The following is a 15,570-nucleotide window of genomic DNA, read 5'->3' as shown; positions in this document are numbered from 1 at the left end:
GAGGGGATGGAAGGATCCATTCTCCCTTTTTTTTCCTAAAGAAACTTTCTATTTTCTTTAAGATTTTTTTATTTTTAAGTAATCTCTATATCCGACTTGGGGCTCAAACTTACAACCCCAAGATCAAGAGTCACATGCTCTACTGACTAAGCCAGCCAGGCATCCTGTTTTCTTCCTAACCACACTTTCTTCTTCTCTCTTCTCTGTGCACCTATATGTGTATTTTACCATCTTTTAAATTTTCCTATTCCCCCTTTGCTTTATAATTTACCATAATATAAAATTAAAACTATGTATTTCAGCAATTTCAATATATGATGAGGTTTTATATTCAATTTGTAATCTTTCTCCTGTATGGAGAACATTAAAGTGAGAGTTACAAGGGATGATTTTCTTAAAAGTTTGGACTTTTGTAAAAGCCCTCAGTGTCCTCTGCACGACAGAGTTTCCCTTCCCTACTATCATACTGTCCTATCAACATCCCCACCATTATTCAGGACCTAGCTCAAATTACAAATCTAAAAAATATCTCTAATTCTTCAAGTCAAAATTAATCTTTTCTTCTCAAAATTTGCATAGCACTCCAGACATATTTTTTATTCCCTCTTTCATTCAATCAGTCATCTATTTGCTCACTGTCATAGACTGAATTGTGTCCCATGCCACCTCTTCAAATTCATATGTAGAGGCCTTAACTCTCAATGTGACTATATTTGGATATAGGGTCTTTAAGGAGGTAAATAAGGTCATGAAGTATAGGATTAGCTATTAGTTTGAACTAGGTAAATTTGAATGATATTTTCACATGAGAATTTCACATCAACAGAAATTTCATTTATCATTTTAATATTCAAATGGTTATTACTAAATTGGATGAAGAGGCAGAGAGAAGTAAGAGAAAGAGGAGATGAAGAGATGAAGGGATTCCTAAAGAAAAGACTAAAAAGACTCATCAAGTAATGAGTCATGAGGACAGGACCCTAATCCAATAGGACTGGTGTCCTCGTAAGAAGAGGAGACACCAGAGGTGTATGCACACGGAGAAAGGGCCATAGCAAGAGAGGGTCTATTGGCAAGCCAAGGAGAGAGGCTTCCAGAGAAACCAAACCTGCTGGCACTTTGATCTTGGACTTGTAGCCTCCATAACTATGGAGAAAATAAATTGTGTTGTCTAAGCCATCTAGTATGTGGCATCTTGGGTGTCTGGGTGGCTCAGTTGGTTAAGTGACTGCCTTCGGCTCAGGTCATGATCCTGGAGTCCCGGGATCGAGTCCCGCATCAGGGTCCCTGCTCGGCGGGGAGTCTGCTTCTCCCTCTGACCCTCTTCCCTCTTGTGCTCTCTCTCTCTCTATCTATCTCTATCTCATTCTCTCTCTCAAATAAATAAATAAAATCTTTAAAAAAAATAGTATGTGGCATCTGGTTATGGCAATTCTAGTTGACTAATAACACTCACCAAACTTGTACTGCGAGTTTACTATACTGTGGGCATCTTGATCATGGTCCCTCCATAGCACAGCCTGCTCTGCCTCCATTATACGATGCACAAGGCTTCTCTCCCCCACCCACAGGGAAGCTCTTTGTGGACAGATCCAGCTCAGAGCTGAGCACAGGCCTTTGGCAGACGAGGGTCGTACTCATCTGCTGAACAAAAATCAAACTCTGTTCAAGCTACGCCTTCACCCTGGGGAAGGGGAAGGCATTTGCAGCTTGACAGATGGCATTCCCTCTTTTCGGGACATGTTACAGCTCCTTCTCTGAGCAGTGATACTGCACCCTTTTCTCTCTCATTTTCTGCCTGCACCCTCCTGACACCTGAACTAAGCAGCTTCCCATCTCAGAGAGTAGAGTTCATGATGAGGCTTTGGGCCACGGCCACCACAACTGGATGACCCCACCGCCCAGACCAGCATCTGCCTAAGACAGGCAACCGTGTCGGATACCTACTCCTTTCCTCTCATGCACACCCTGATTTTCTTTGCATTAACAATTCATTTTGTTTTCACATTTAAAAAGAACAAATGAGATGTATAAAACTCCCCTTTCTCTCTACTCCTTTGGCTTTTTTACAGTTGACTGCAAAAGACTGCCCAGGTTCAGGAAAATTGATTTTTGCCATTTAAATAATCTCATCTTCACAAACATTTTAACACCCAAACAAAAACCATTTAAGGCACAGCAAGATAATTAATATAGAAAATAGGCTCCGCAGGGGATCTGTTTACCTGCCTGCCCACATTTTCCATTTGGAGGAAGTATCTGGTTTATAGTTTATGGAAAGGTTTACGTCACCAAACATGGCTTCTATTTTAATAGGCCTTTCCTTTCACATATTTTACAAATTGATTAACTTAACTGGCCAAATACTATTTAAAAATGCATTAGGAGATGGTTTGTATTCAACAGCTTTGTGTGGATGTTTTTGAAGCCCGTTGAGTCAGAAAGTCAATGCCATGGAGTCTACTTCTCTGCCATAGCCTCAGACACTGTACAGACTCACTGGTGGGGATGGGAACCACACTGGGAGGAGAGCTGCCAAGAGGAGGAGAGAAGTCATTATCTAAAGGCCAAATGCCACTATTAGCATTGCAAGCAAATTCAAGATGCATACAAGCATAGCACTATCCCGTCCCCTATTACTCACTTGACTTCTGTGAATTGAGAGCACGCGATGGAACTGGAGGAAGACTGATAACCCTGCCTCATGGAAACCTCCTGCCTCCCACAGTCCTGCAAACACTGCTCATTCTCAACCTCTCTCTCTCTCTCTCACTGCGAAAGCCCTTTCTCCTCCTGAGAGCCGGTTCCAATCATATCTGTCCCTAAGGTAGGATTTCTTACTCTGAAATTCACAAAGAGGCTTCTGGAAATCTGTGAACTTCCTGAACTGGAAACGTAGGTGCATGTTTCTGGAGAGAGGATGCATAGCTTTCAACAGATCTTTAAAGATGTTCATGATCCCCAAAACATCAGCAACGAGTATTATCTTTTCATCCCACTAGATGCCACTCTCCCTGGTAACTATGCTCCAGATACACTGGCTTTCTTGCTTTTCTGCAGCTGGGCAGTGCCTTCTCCACCTCAAGTCTCTGCACATATTATGTCCTCTACCTAGAGTACTTCCCACCTCCACTGCCTAATTCTCTTACTCATCCTTTGGGTGTTTGATTCAGCATCACTCTACCCACTCCTCCAGACGACTCCCCCTAATAATTTCCTTTCAAAGCACTCATCACCATTTATAATCAATATCATGCAATTATGGACTTTTATCTCACATTAGACTGTAAGCTCCATAAGGATACAAACCATGTCTGTCTTCAATGTTTTGTCAGAACCCGAAACATTGTGTACAAGTTATTATATTTGCTGTGTGGATGGAAAGTGGATGAATAATAAGTGAATTCGTGAGTATCCCAAACACTACTTTCCTTGAAGCCTCCTGCAACTAAGCTGGCTTATATAGTCCTCTTAATTTTCTGAAATTCCTAATTCTCAAGCACATACAGAGCACCACCACTCATTTGGGCACTGTTTCTTATTACCTGGCTATTTCACTTAAGTAATTCTGGTGTGCTTAACTGACCAAAGAGTGCTTTGGCACAGGGATGGCTCCCATCTCACTTGGTTCTTTCTGGAGTAATATTATAAAATAATCAGTGCCATCTAATACCCCATAGCAAATTAGCCAACTTTAGCTCAGTTTGTTCCACACTAACTTACAATAATTGATAAGGTATTAAGTATGTGGCCTGCCTCCCAGATTAACCATCAGCTCCATAAGAGCCTAGATTTTTTCCTTCTCCCCCAGAACAAATAGGGTGGTGCTGGATGCTCAGCAGATTCAGTCAGCTTTATGGCTGACCATAACATGCAGCGCAGGGTTAGGCAGCATAGCTCAGTCTCCCTTGAGGCTTGAAAAAAAAAAAAATGTGTAAATGGGAAAAATGTTAAGACTACTCTGCATTTTCTTATCTCCTTGTTTTCCGTAAGTTGTAAATTCCCCACTATAGAGGGCTAAGAACATCAAACTTACCACCCCAGGCACCCTAAGGAGGCATCCATTAGGGCTCCTGCTGTATTTTGTTGAGTCACTTTATAACACTCCATCCTGATGTCCCAGAAATATTTTCTTCTCAATTAGAAACCTGCAGTAGTAACTACAAGATTGGTCCATATCTGTTTCATTTACTTCCCAACTGCTGTTCACCTTCAGCACAAGTCCACATGCTTAATCAGGCATTAACCTGACTGATGGGTAAATTTTGGACAGGTTAGGAAGAGGAGGATCAAGATGGATGACTGTGTCTGGATGCCCAGAAGCTCAGGCAATGGGCATATTTCATTACTCAATCAACAAAGACCTGAAGGTAGCATTTGTCCTATGTCATTATTTATGATCAAGAATGCAGGAGCAAAATGCATGGAGCTTATGAACCAGAAGAGATCCTGTTTAATATCCTGGAAAGAAGCGGTATTATAGCAACTATAAAACTGGTATTGTTCTTGTGCCTTAGGATGCACCATGCTTTCATGGCAATGGTACAACTCCTTTGGGGAGGTCATGAAATTAAGCTGTGTATCTTTATACTGAGGTGAGCCACAACTATATCTAGAAGAGCAAATAGCAGCACATATCAAAAATCTCCAGGTAGAACAGCGTGTGTTGTCACAAAGCTACCCTAGTGTAAATGGCTTGTATGAGTTTGCTAGTGCTACCATAACAAAATACCACAGCCTAGGTGATAGAACAAAAGAAATGTATTTTCTCACAGGTCTGGAGAAACTATGGCTAGAAGTCCAAGACCAAGGTGTCAGCAGATTTGGTTTGGTGAGGCCTCTCTTCTAGGGCTGCAGATGGCCACCTTCTTCACATGGTCACCCCTCAGTCTGTGTGTTATCAGTGTTCTAGTCTCTTCTTGGATTAGGGCCCACCCATATGACCTCATTTTACTTTAATTACCTTTTTTAAAGGTCTCATATCCAAATAGTCACATTCTGAGGCCCTGGGGTTCCAAGCCTCAACAAATGAATTTGGGAGATACAGAGTTCAGCCCAAAACACCCTTGTTCCTGGACTAACACTATCTCCTCCTAACCAGTCTTTCCACATTCCAGTACTTTTTCCTTCTGAATCTTGCCATGTTGAAAAGATCTTCTTAAACACAGTTCTGACCCTGGGCATCCTCCAGCTTAAAAATGAATTCCCAATTGCTTGTAGATTATAGAATGAAGTCCATGTTCTAGCTGGCCACACAAAGCTCTTTCCAGTTCCAGGATTATGTGTCTCTCCCATCTCCCAATTAATTGAACCCCTCCCTCTGTATAAGTTTCTCACTTTACAGACTGTAAGCCTTTGAGCGCAAGCTTCCTTCTGTCTGGAGGCATGCCCCACCTCCACCTCCATCCCAGAGGCATCTACCTCCACCATCCCTCACCCGCCACCACCCTCCTGGGCCACTGCCATCAGTTCTTTCTAAATCAGAATCCTCTTCACTTTTAGGAGAATTCCCAAATCCTTCTTCCTCTAGTAAATATGCCCAATATCTCTAAAGAAAGCATCTCTCCTTCTTCCAAACTCCTATTCTAATCAAACTTAAGGCAACAATATCATATAGAAAGAAATATGTTCTCTTTGGAGAGAGGATCTATATGAGTTTCCTGAGGCTACCATAACAAATTACTACAAACATGATAACATAAGCAACATAAATTCATTCTGTCACAGTCCTGGAAATCAGAAGCTTAAAATCAAGGTGTTGGCAGGGCCACAATCCCTCTCGAGGCTCCAGGGTAGAATTTACTTTTTTCCTCTTTTTAACATCTGGTAGCTGTCACCATTCCTTACTTGCAGCCACATCACGCCAATCCCTGCCTCCTCTGTGCTCACACTGTCTCCTCTCCTGTCTGAGTCAAGTCCTCCTCTGCCTTTCTCACATCAAGACATGCACTGGATTGAGGGCCCACCTGAATAACCTGGGATTATTTCCTCATCTTCAGATTCTTACTTTATTTGGGAAAAGGGTTTTTGCAAATACAATTAACATCACAATCACAGGTTTGAGGAGTTAGGACACAGATATTTCTTGGGGGGGGGAGGGGCACCATTCAACTTCCTACAGAATTCTCAAGTCTGAGCTCTCTCTATATCCCCACAGCATCTTAGACAGTGGGTGTGCGACAAAACTGTGGAAGGGATGAATAACCAGAAATGTTCATTCAACCCTAACCATTCACAAACTATTCACTGAATGAACAGACTGTTAGTCTGAAATAACACAGTCAGTGGATGCTTTGGTGTTGCCAAGATAAAGCTCCTAAGCATTGCTGATGCAAAAAGGCAAAGATAACAACTGGTGGATTTCTGGTATAAACCTCTAAGCCAGATAAACTAAGAGTTGGTACTTTTCACATCCTTTTAAATTCTTTATTTAGACACTTTTTGCTTTTCAATCAAAGAGAATTTTTTGTATGTTTCCATGAAGGTTGCTCTCTCAGGTTTAGTGTTCTAAATCCTGCCGTGTCGGGGTGCTGGAGCACCTCATGGCATTATTCTAATACAAAATAAAATAAAATGGACTCCTATTAAGTTTTAATTCTATAGCTTTGTGAAAGTCTCTTGCAAAGCAACAGATCTGTATATTTCTGATAGTAAAGTGTAGATCATTAATTATTTAATGTATCACTGGGAAATGGGCAAAATGGCTAAAGGAGAGTGGGAGGAATAGTCTCCAGTTATGAAATGAGTAAGTCACAGGGATGAAAGATACAGCACAGGGAATACAGTCGGTGATATTGTAATAGCATTGTGTGGTGACAGACGGGAGCTACACTCACAGTGAGCACAGCATAATCTATAGAGATGTTCAATCACTATGTTGTTCACCTGAAATTATGTAACATTGTGTGTCAACTATACTCCAATAAAAAAATAAAATTTTAGGGGCGGCTGGGTGGCTCAGCCGGTTAAGCAACTGCCTTCAGCTTGGGTCATGGTCCCAGGGTCCTGAGATTGAGACCCACAACGGGCTCCCTGCTCGGGGGGAAGCCTGCTTCTCCCTCTCCCACTCCTCCTGCTTGTGTTCCCTCTCTCGCTGTGTCTCTGTCTGTCAAATAAATAAATAAAATCTTTAAAAAAAATAAAAATTCAAATTTAAAAATAAAAAGGTTAAAATATGGCATCATTTGGCATGAAATCATCATTTATTTTGTAGGCAGAGATTGTAAACAGCACATACTGCAGCTTAGAGTAGATTTTTTTTTTTTAAGATTTTATTTATTTATCTGACAGAGAGACAGCGAGAGAGGGAACACAAGCAGGGGCAGAGGGAAAGGGAGAAGCAGGCTTTCCGCTGAGCAGGGAACCCGATGGGCTCGATCCCAGGACCCTTGGGATCATGACCTGAGCCGAGGGCAGCCGCTTAACTGACTGAGCCACGCAGGCGCCCCTAGAGTAGATATTTTTAAAATACTTTTCTCAAATACCTACTTTTATTCTCGCATAGCTACACTTTTGCAAATAGGAAAAACCTGTTTAAAATAATACCTTAAGAGTGGTCAGCACTTTCTACTCCAAACTGTATTCCCGTGCTGCATTATCTCATTAAACCGCATAATAACTCTGAAAGGAAGGTAAAACCCACTTTATTCAAATATCTAATCACTGACAAGTTTCTTTTCAGAATGTGTTCTTGTAATGATCAATAAAATCCCTTTCACAGAGAACAAATATTCATCAGGACCAATAAAGATAAAGAGTGCTTTTTTTTTCCCTACAGAGCTTGTTAAAATCCAAGGTCTCTCCATTCCACCCCAAGATAAAAAGACATGTGACCTAGAAAAAAGCGAGGGAAAAGATCTATCTTTGAAATAATTGAATAATGACTTTTAGAGTTGGAAAGTCTTAGAAACCCTGCAGGGGTTGGACTTTGTTGAGTCTCAAAGGCCTTAAGTGGGACTTTTCCAAAGTCACAGGTTTCCTAGAAAGTCAGAACGAGGACCCCAGTCTCCTAACTTCCCAGTTCTGTGAGGACATGAGGGACACCGCCAATATGTACAGAGCAACCCAGGTGGTGGGAACTTCTAGCCGTTGTGTTTTACATGCGCTCAGGAAGAAGCAAGCCCCGGTGATGGGCTCGAGGCAGCAGTAACAACAGCCAACAAAGCCATTTATGAGTACCTCTTCTCAGCTCTGTGCTCGCTGCTGTCATATTGGTAGTTGGAGTGGCCAGGCTGGAGAATCTACACCATGGACACCAGCAAATGCTACAGATTAGGCCTTTCGAGGACACAGAGGTTTGGGGCGGGGGGGGGCGGCATGGCGGCAGGTAAGGATTGGCAGTTGTTAAACATTCACCAGTATGCCACTGGTAAAACCCTTCCCCTCCCTCCTCAGTAAGAACAATGTTCACCTTGATTTCCCAGACACACCAGAAAAGAACAGACCTAAAACATTATTTTTCATTCTTTATGACTTGAATATGAAATAAAATAACATGGTCATATGCACACCATGTGCCAGACACTATTTGACTCAGGGCCTTACCCTTCACATGCCTTACTACTCTTTAAGTCTGCATAACAGCCCGTTAAGGTAGGTATGTTTGCTATGCCATTTTACAAGTAAGGAATCTAAAGCCCAGAGTGGATATGTAATTTATCCATTTTTGCTGCCAATAAGTGGAAGAACCAGAACTGAAAACCAGATCCTGCTCCAAAGCCTCTGTTCTATCCCCAGTATCATGCCACCTCTGAACCTAGCCCTGTAATCATTAGCTCCGGAGTGTCTAGTAATACCAGATGTTGTGCTCGGCCATGCAGAAACATACATAATCATTTTGCAGAGTGTGTGTTATTCCCGTCTTGCATGGTGCTGATCCCTAAACTGATGATCAGTAAGATTAAGTGATTTACTCTCAGTCAGAAAGCTAGGAAGTGGTGGGATGGGATTCCCACCAGCTGTGCCCATCCCACACTCTTCTCTTCCCAAGCTGCCTTATGCAGCCCTGTAAATGGACAGCAACAGAATGGGATGATATTTGGTGAATGTGACTAAGATGCCAGTGTTGTCACCTCTCCCAAAATGTCACCTTGTGGTTATTGTTTTCCATGTCACAGGCCGTTTTGATGGATTTTAGATGCCTACAAGACTGAGGAAGTTAATTACACATGTAATCCAGAACTGTTGAAATAAAAGAGCTGAACAGATTGACCATTGACCATGACATTTACAACCCAAGGCTCCTAAAAACCATCACTGTCATTGATAGACCTTTATTTTCACCTGGAATTATCATAAAAGAAAACTTTCCCTCTTACGTAGAGGAAACCCTCAGCTACTAGACCAAGAATGAGAATGATTTTTAAATTCTCACGCTCCCAAATGGCTTTTGAGGTCTGAGTTGCATAACCCAATGGAGCAAATGCTTCAAACAAGAAGGGAGAAATAAACTTTTTTCTTGTTACCTGTCAACGTTTCCTACTTTACTCCAAACTTTTTGTTGTTGACAATATTTTTAAAAGTAAAATGAAAGCCCCAAACCCACACAAACCATACCAAGGAATGCCAAAAAATGTTTGTGACTGGTTTAAAAAAAATCATGATAAACCATGAAAACTGATATGACTGGCTAGAATGCAAACAAGGCCCTACCACTTTTCAAACTCAATATAAGGCATTGGGTATCCAGTGAAACTCAAATCCACCTCTCTAAACCATCTGAAGCACCTGCACAATTTGCATGCCTAGATTTAGCTCCACATGGTATCCCAGTATTGTGCTAGGTACTAGGAAACTTCCCATAGTAACTTATTATCTATCTAGGAGATAAAGCCAACATCTACAAAACCATCACAGGATAAATACACACAAGGATAATCCTGACTGTAAATGACTTGGTAGAAAATATCAGTGAGCACAGTAAGTTTGGGCTGGAGTAGAATGGAAATGTTGAAAGAAAAGAAGCAGAGATAAGAGCGGGCAAGAAAAGACCCGACTAGGTCTTTCCTGATGATTGTCCATTTTGTAAATAATGAAGAAGCTATGTCAAGTAGAAGAGAAGACAAAACCAAAATTCTTTTTTTTTTAAGATTTTATTTAATTATTTATTTGACAGAGAGAGACACAGCGAGAGAGGGAACACAAGCAGGGGGAGTGGGAGAGGGAGAAGCAGGCTTCCTGCCAAGAAGGGAGTCCGATGTGGGGCTCGATCCAAGGACCCTGGGATCATGACTTGAGCCAAAGGCAGAAGCTTAATGAGTGAGCCACTGAGGTGCCCCCAAAATCAAAATTTCTGAGATGTTTTTTTCAGTGATAAATAAGAGTAAAGAGGGAGCGTGGGGCCAACTTGTAGGTCCCAGCTGGCCACGCAGGGGAATTTGAGCTTCAAGTGGAAGGCATCTCTGACTCATCTAAGTCTTTGAGAAGGACTAACATGCTGCAAATGGTGATTTAAGAAAACTCCCCTCTGCCTCTGCCACCCCGTGTCTCCTCTTGTGGGACTCTCATTGCTCCTCTGCAGCTCTTGAGCCAATTCCAGCTGAGCCACTTTACAGGAGTTTCAGCAGACAGAGCAACTGTAACCTTGACCCAATCTTTGGAACTCAGCAAGATTTTCCTTCACATTTTCAGTACTCCGACACAGAATTTTCAAATTTTTCTCTAACCTCTTAAAGAAAAGATGTGGGTATCTGCCAAGGATTGCTGTGTTCCTATGTGGCTCTCCATCCTCGGGGCACCCCCTGGTTAGGATTCCTAAAGGCCTCATTCTGCCTTGACATCCCCCCTCTGCAGAAGTAAGATGACGTTTACCTTACAGCTCTTTTGGTGTCCAAGGCCCTGCAGGTTCATGTGCTTCCTCTTGGGTTCAGACCACCCGGATTTACCACCTCTGTAACTCCATCTACCCACTGAACCCCTGGCATTGCACTGCTGATGCCCATCATATAACTGCACTATGACTACAAATGTTGTGTCCTCTGTGTTGTCCCAACCCACTTGGCTGAATCTCAACTATTATAGATCACTTGAGCCATCAGGTCTGGAATTCTGGAGCCATCCCACCTAGAGTCAGCCATTTTGTTGTCTGGTGAGCCTGGTAAACATCTATTCATCTCTCCAGTCTCAGTTCAAAAAGCCTTCTCCCTCTCGCCCTCTCCCCCTCCCTTTCATTCATGTGCCCTCCAATGCAGACTGCTGTCCTCACTATGCCCTGTAAATATTACCACCATATCAGGAAAGGTTGGACGGCAAACATATTAAATGTCTATCTCCCCCACCAGACCGTGAGCCCTGAGAGGGCAAGGACATGGGAGTCTCCTCCCTGTGGCATCGGCACCCCACACATGTAATGCCTCAGAAGGAACAAATGAAAAGAGGCCTTCTAGGGCAGTAGGGGACCACATGTTACAAACTGCACTCTGCACTCTATCCCCTGGTGTCCAGGGGATAAGAAATGGCATGAAACAGTCTGTGCTTGCTCCTAGGTTTACATTTATCACACCGTATGGTAATTTAATTATCTATCTCCTTGTTAGAGTGTAATCTTCCTGGGGTTCAGAACCATGTCCTATTCATTTCTGTGTTCCCAGGCCCATCTCAATACTTCGCCTTGGGATGGGTCCTGAGCCATCAGTGGCTCCGTGCAGAGGGCCTGCCACTCTCCACCTCCTGCCACCATCATGCAGTTACTCCCACACACCCAGGGAGATAGAGGGAGAAGGATTGGGGGGTTGTGAGGCAGAGAGGGATACTATGGATCGACTAAAGTGTCAAGCCCCCAGAATGGAGACCTGGGCAACCCCCTGAGGCATAAACTCCAAGGATGGATGACCACTCAACTATAGTCAGCATCTGGAAACTTCGATCTGATTTTAAGAAGAAAACTGCATCTTGGAGAAGATATCTGCTAACTCCAAAACTCCAGGCTTCCACTGAGCACTGGGACAGGAGGGTGGCACAAGAGAAGAGGGCAATCTAAGACATCGTCAACAAAGAAGAATATTTGGCTCATCTCCAGACTTCAAGACATACAAAACTCTATCAGCCTAAAGAAACATTAGAAGTTTATGATGCAGAAACAAGTAGCTTGTGCGTGATGCATTCCCAACTTATGGCAAGGCAGCTATTAGAATGGAATGCTCTCCAATGGACAGCACCAGATTAGACTCAGTTGCTACCAGCTAAACACGACTTAGGAAAATTGGCAATTGCATGCAAATGGGAAGTGATTAGTATTACCTCTGCTGTTAGACTCTTCCCAATGGGAAGGTGACAGAGCAATCATTTGCAAATGACTATCAGAAAAAGCAGACATGTGTCTGGGTTGTCTTTTAAAGATGTTGCTTTGTCTCTGCATCTTTCCCTGAATAGTGTTAAATTATTTATGCACTCATTGATTCAACAACATTGATTGAGCATTTCCTTGTGCCAAGCAAAGTGCTCAGCCTTGCAATTCAAAGATAAATAAGACACTTACCCTCAAGGAGTTTGCAGACTAGTAGGGAGAAGGGTAAATAAACAATTAAAATTACAGTAATGGAGATATGCTCAGATACTAGAGAGGAAAAAGAAAAAAAAATAGGGCCAACTAAATAAGACTTCATTTTCTTTGGGAGTGGGAAATAAGGTGCCTGGCAGATTTCCTAGTGGAATCTGTTGTTATGGTGAGTCCTAAGTGTTAAGAGTCAGCCAGGCACTGGTTGGGGCACCAACACATGAAGGTGAGACAGAAGGTCATGCTGCTGCAGGAACCACAGCTCTTCGGATAGGATGGGGGAACAAAGAGGCACGGGGCATGGTGAGACAGGGATGAGCTGCCTCAATAACCCAGTTCAGAGCAGACCTTAAGAGATCCTGTTAAGATTTCTTTTTTACCTTAATGACAGAGAAAGTGCTGGATGTATTTGTTAATAACTCACTAGCAATCTAACCATCTGAGTGTAGAATTTCTATCTGGGTTATAGTCTATTTTTGTTCGTTTTTGTTGGGGAGAAGGGAAGTGGATAGATAACACTTTTAATCCCTTTAAGTATCAGTGATTCTAATCTCATAGATAGCAGAGCTGCAAGAGACCTTAAAGATTATTTAATTCAATCCCTTTATTTTACAGATGAGGAAACTGATCTTTACAAAGGTTAAATCACTTGCTCAAGGTCACATAAATAATGAGAGCAACAGAAACTTCTCTTTAATTTCAAGTCCTCTGAGTATGTGAGAGAAATTAGGAACCAGCTTGGCTCTCTCTATGTGCATCATTTCTCGGAAACCTAACCTTTCCCATTAAATCTCAATTTATGAGCTTTCACTTCTGGTGCCACCCTTCCTAACCTCTTCTCCATATTCCAGAGTTATGGACCTTTTGTTGGCCCTGAAACACATCCTTTCTTCCCCTACCCTACCCCACCTTGCTGGACCCCTTTGGCATATGAAAAGCCTAGAAATAAACCCTTGCCCATCCAGACATGGCTCAAAGCTGCAGTCTGCAAAGATGTAGGGATGTTATTGCTATGTGTGCTCCAGTCCTCAATCATCTTGCTGGGCTTTTGTTTTGTTTTGTTTTTTAATATTTAGGTAATTATCTCTGACTTACACATTCCCTGGAAATATGTGACTAACAGACCACAGAACCATCTCTAGCACCAGCCAGGGATCTTACCCTTCACCCTTCTCTTTAGCTCTCACTTCTCTCAAACTAGGAATTCAGTCTAGCAAAAATTGCCAGTATTTCTTGATCCGGATTTCTTCATTTTACAACTTTGGAGACATCTTACTATTCCTTGTAAAAGTTGGTACTATACCATGGTCATCATTAAAAGGAAGTCAAAATATTTTTTTTTTAATTTAGTAAACTGTATTTTAAGGAAGTGAGTCAGATAATGGAAAACTTTAGCCAGGCCGCCTTCCTTTGACAAATCTCCTATCAGAACCATGTTCAGTAATAGAGTCTAGCAGAAACCCTCCTGGAATGATGGGAAAGAGTCCTTGTTACCCTCAAGAAAAATCACCAGAACTTTAGTATGTGCTCACTCTTCAGACAGCAGCTATGGACTTGACCACCAAAACCTGACCACTGCCTTCTCACTATCTCAGTGAGTCAAGGCTGGAGCAGGTTTAATAGTCATCCAAGTCTATGCAGCAACTTGGGTTGCTTCTTCAAGTGTTACCTAAGACACAGTAAGTAATCAAAGATTGTAGAATAAATAAAGAGTAAAAAGGAAACTTGCCAGGCTTGAATTCTTCTGGCACAGAGGTATACTTATAAGCCTAACATTACAAATGTGTTCCTCTGAGGCTATAGTTCTTGAAAACATGACTCGAGATCAGGGTATAAAATTGTTGCCCTGAATTTCTTAGTCATATTCACATCAGATGAAAGAGTCAAAAATCTGTGATGGAAATTACATTGGTGTTGTTTTCAGGCCTATTGCCTCCAATTGCCCTACAGGAGAAAATGTTTTGCTGGAGTCCATGTGTTCATGTTCTTCACCACTGAGACTTCAATCCCTACTTTTTAGAAAATCCTTCAGAGAAAACATTTGCCAGCAATTTGGATTGGTTAATAAAATGGAGTTCTTTAGGCTTTTCCCTCAGGCACTACGCTCAAGAAACTAGGTACTGATTAGACAGTTCTTCAGAAATGTGACTCCCCAAAATTTTCAATGAAGAAGGACTTGCTTGCCTGGAAGATGTTAACCTTTTTTCCACAGATGCCTTAATTTAAGTCTCAGCCAAGATCTAGGCTTCCTACCAAGTTAGAGATACTCTCAGGTCATCATAAAATTCAAATAACTCAACTGTGAAGAGGTGTACAGAAAAATGTAAGTAATACAGGGGAGCAATGAGTACAGTTTAATACACCAGGGAGTATGGACATGTATGTATTATGGGGTGGGGTGGGGTGGGGAAAATGGTGAAGGATGAGGCAGAAAGATTAGGCTGGTGCAATCACAAAGGGCTTTGAATGCCCCATACAAAATTTGGGATTAACTACTCCTGCCTTCAAACTCTCCCTGTTCCTTAGACAATGCCATCAGAGAATCTGTAACACCTTATTACCCTCATTTGTCTTTCGCTACTAGACAGGAAGCAACAGGAAGGCCAAGCCCATGCCCAAGCTGTCTTTTGTTCTCCTGTGCTAATGAAGTGAGCAAGGTAACCATTTCACAAATACTAGCTGATAATCATTATTGTTGTCAAGACTCAAAACAATGGTTGTTTCTGAATAAAATATAGAGTTAATGAATGAAGAGTCTGGATATCTCATGTGGTGGGACAGGTTTAAGTGTTTCTCATAGCACTGTACACCAATCTGTAAAAGTAAACCAGAAAGGGAAATTTCACTGACCTCAGGATCCCTCTGTCACCATAAGTAGTTCGCTTCAGTCATGGAGGATGTACAGCAAAATTCCATACAGTCAACATCATTTGCTCATGGACTGTTACATTACAATTAGATTAAAATGGGAGTTAATGGATTTTGCTGTGCTGCTTTTACTAACTGGCTCCAGGAAGAGTACTAATGAGGCTGATTAAGTCTATGGGTCAGTATAAATGTAATCCATATAATATTTT

This window comes from Eumetopias jubatus, unplaced genomic scaffold, assembly GCF_037043125.1.
Source record: "Eumetopias jubatus isolate StellerSeaLion01/CBP00866 unplaced genomic scaffold, mEumJub1_p1.0 scaffold_1, whole genome shotgun sequence".
In the NCBI taxonomy this organism is placed as follows: domain Eukaryota; kingdom Metazoa; phylum Chordata; class Mammalia; order Carnivora; family Otariidae; genus Eumetopias; species Eumetopias jubatus.
Note: the sequence above shows the minus strand (reverse complement) of the source record.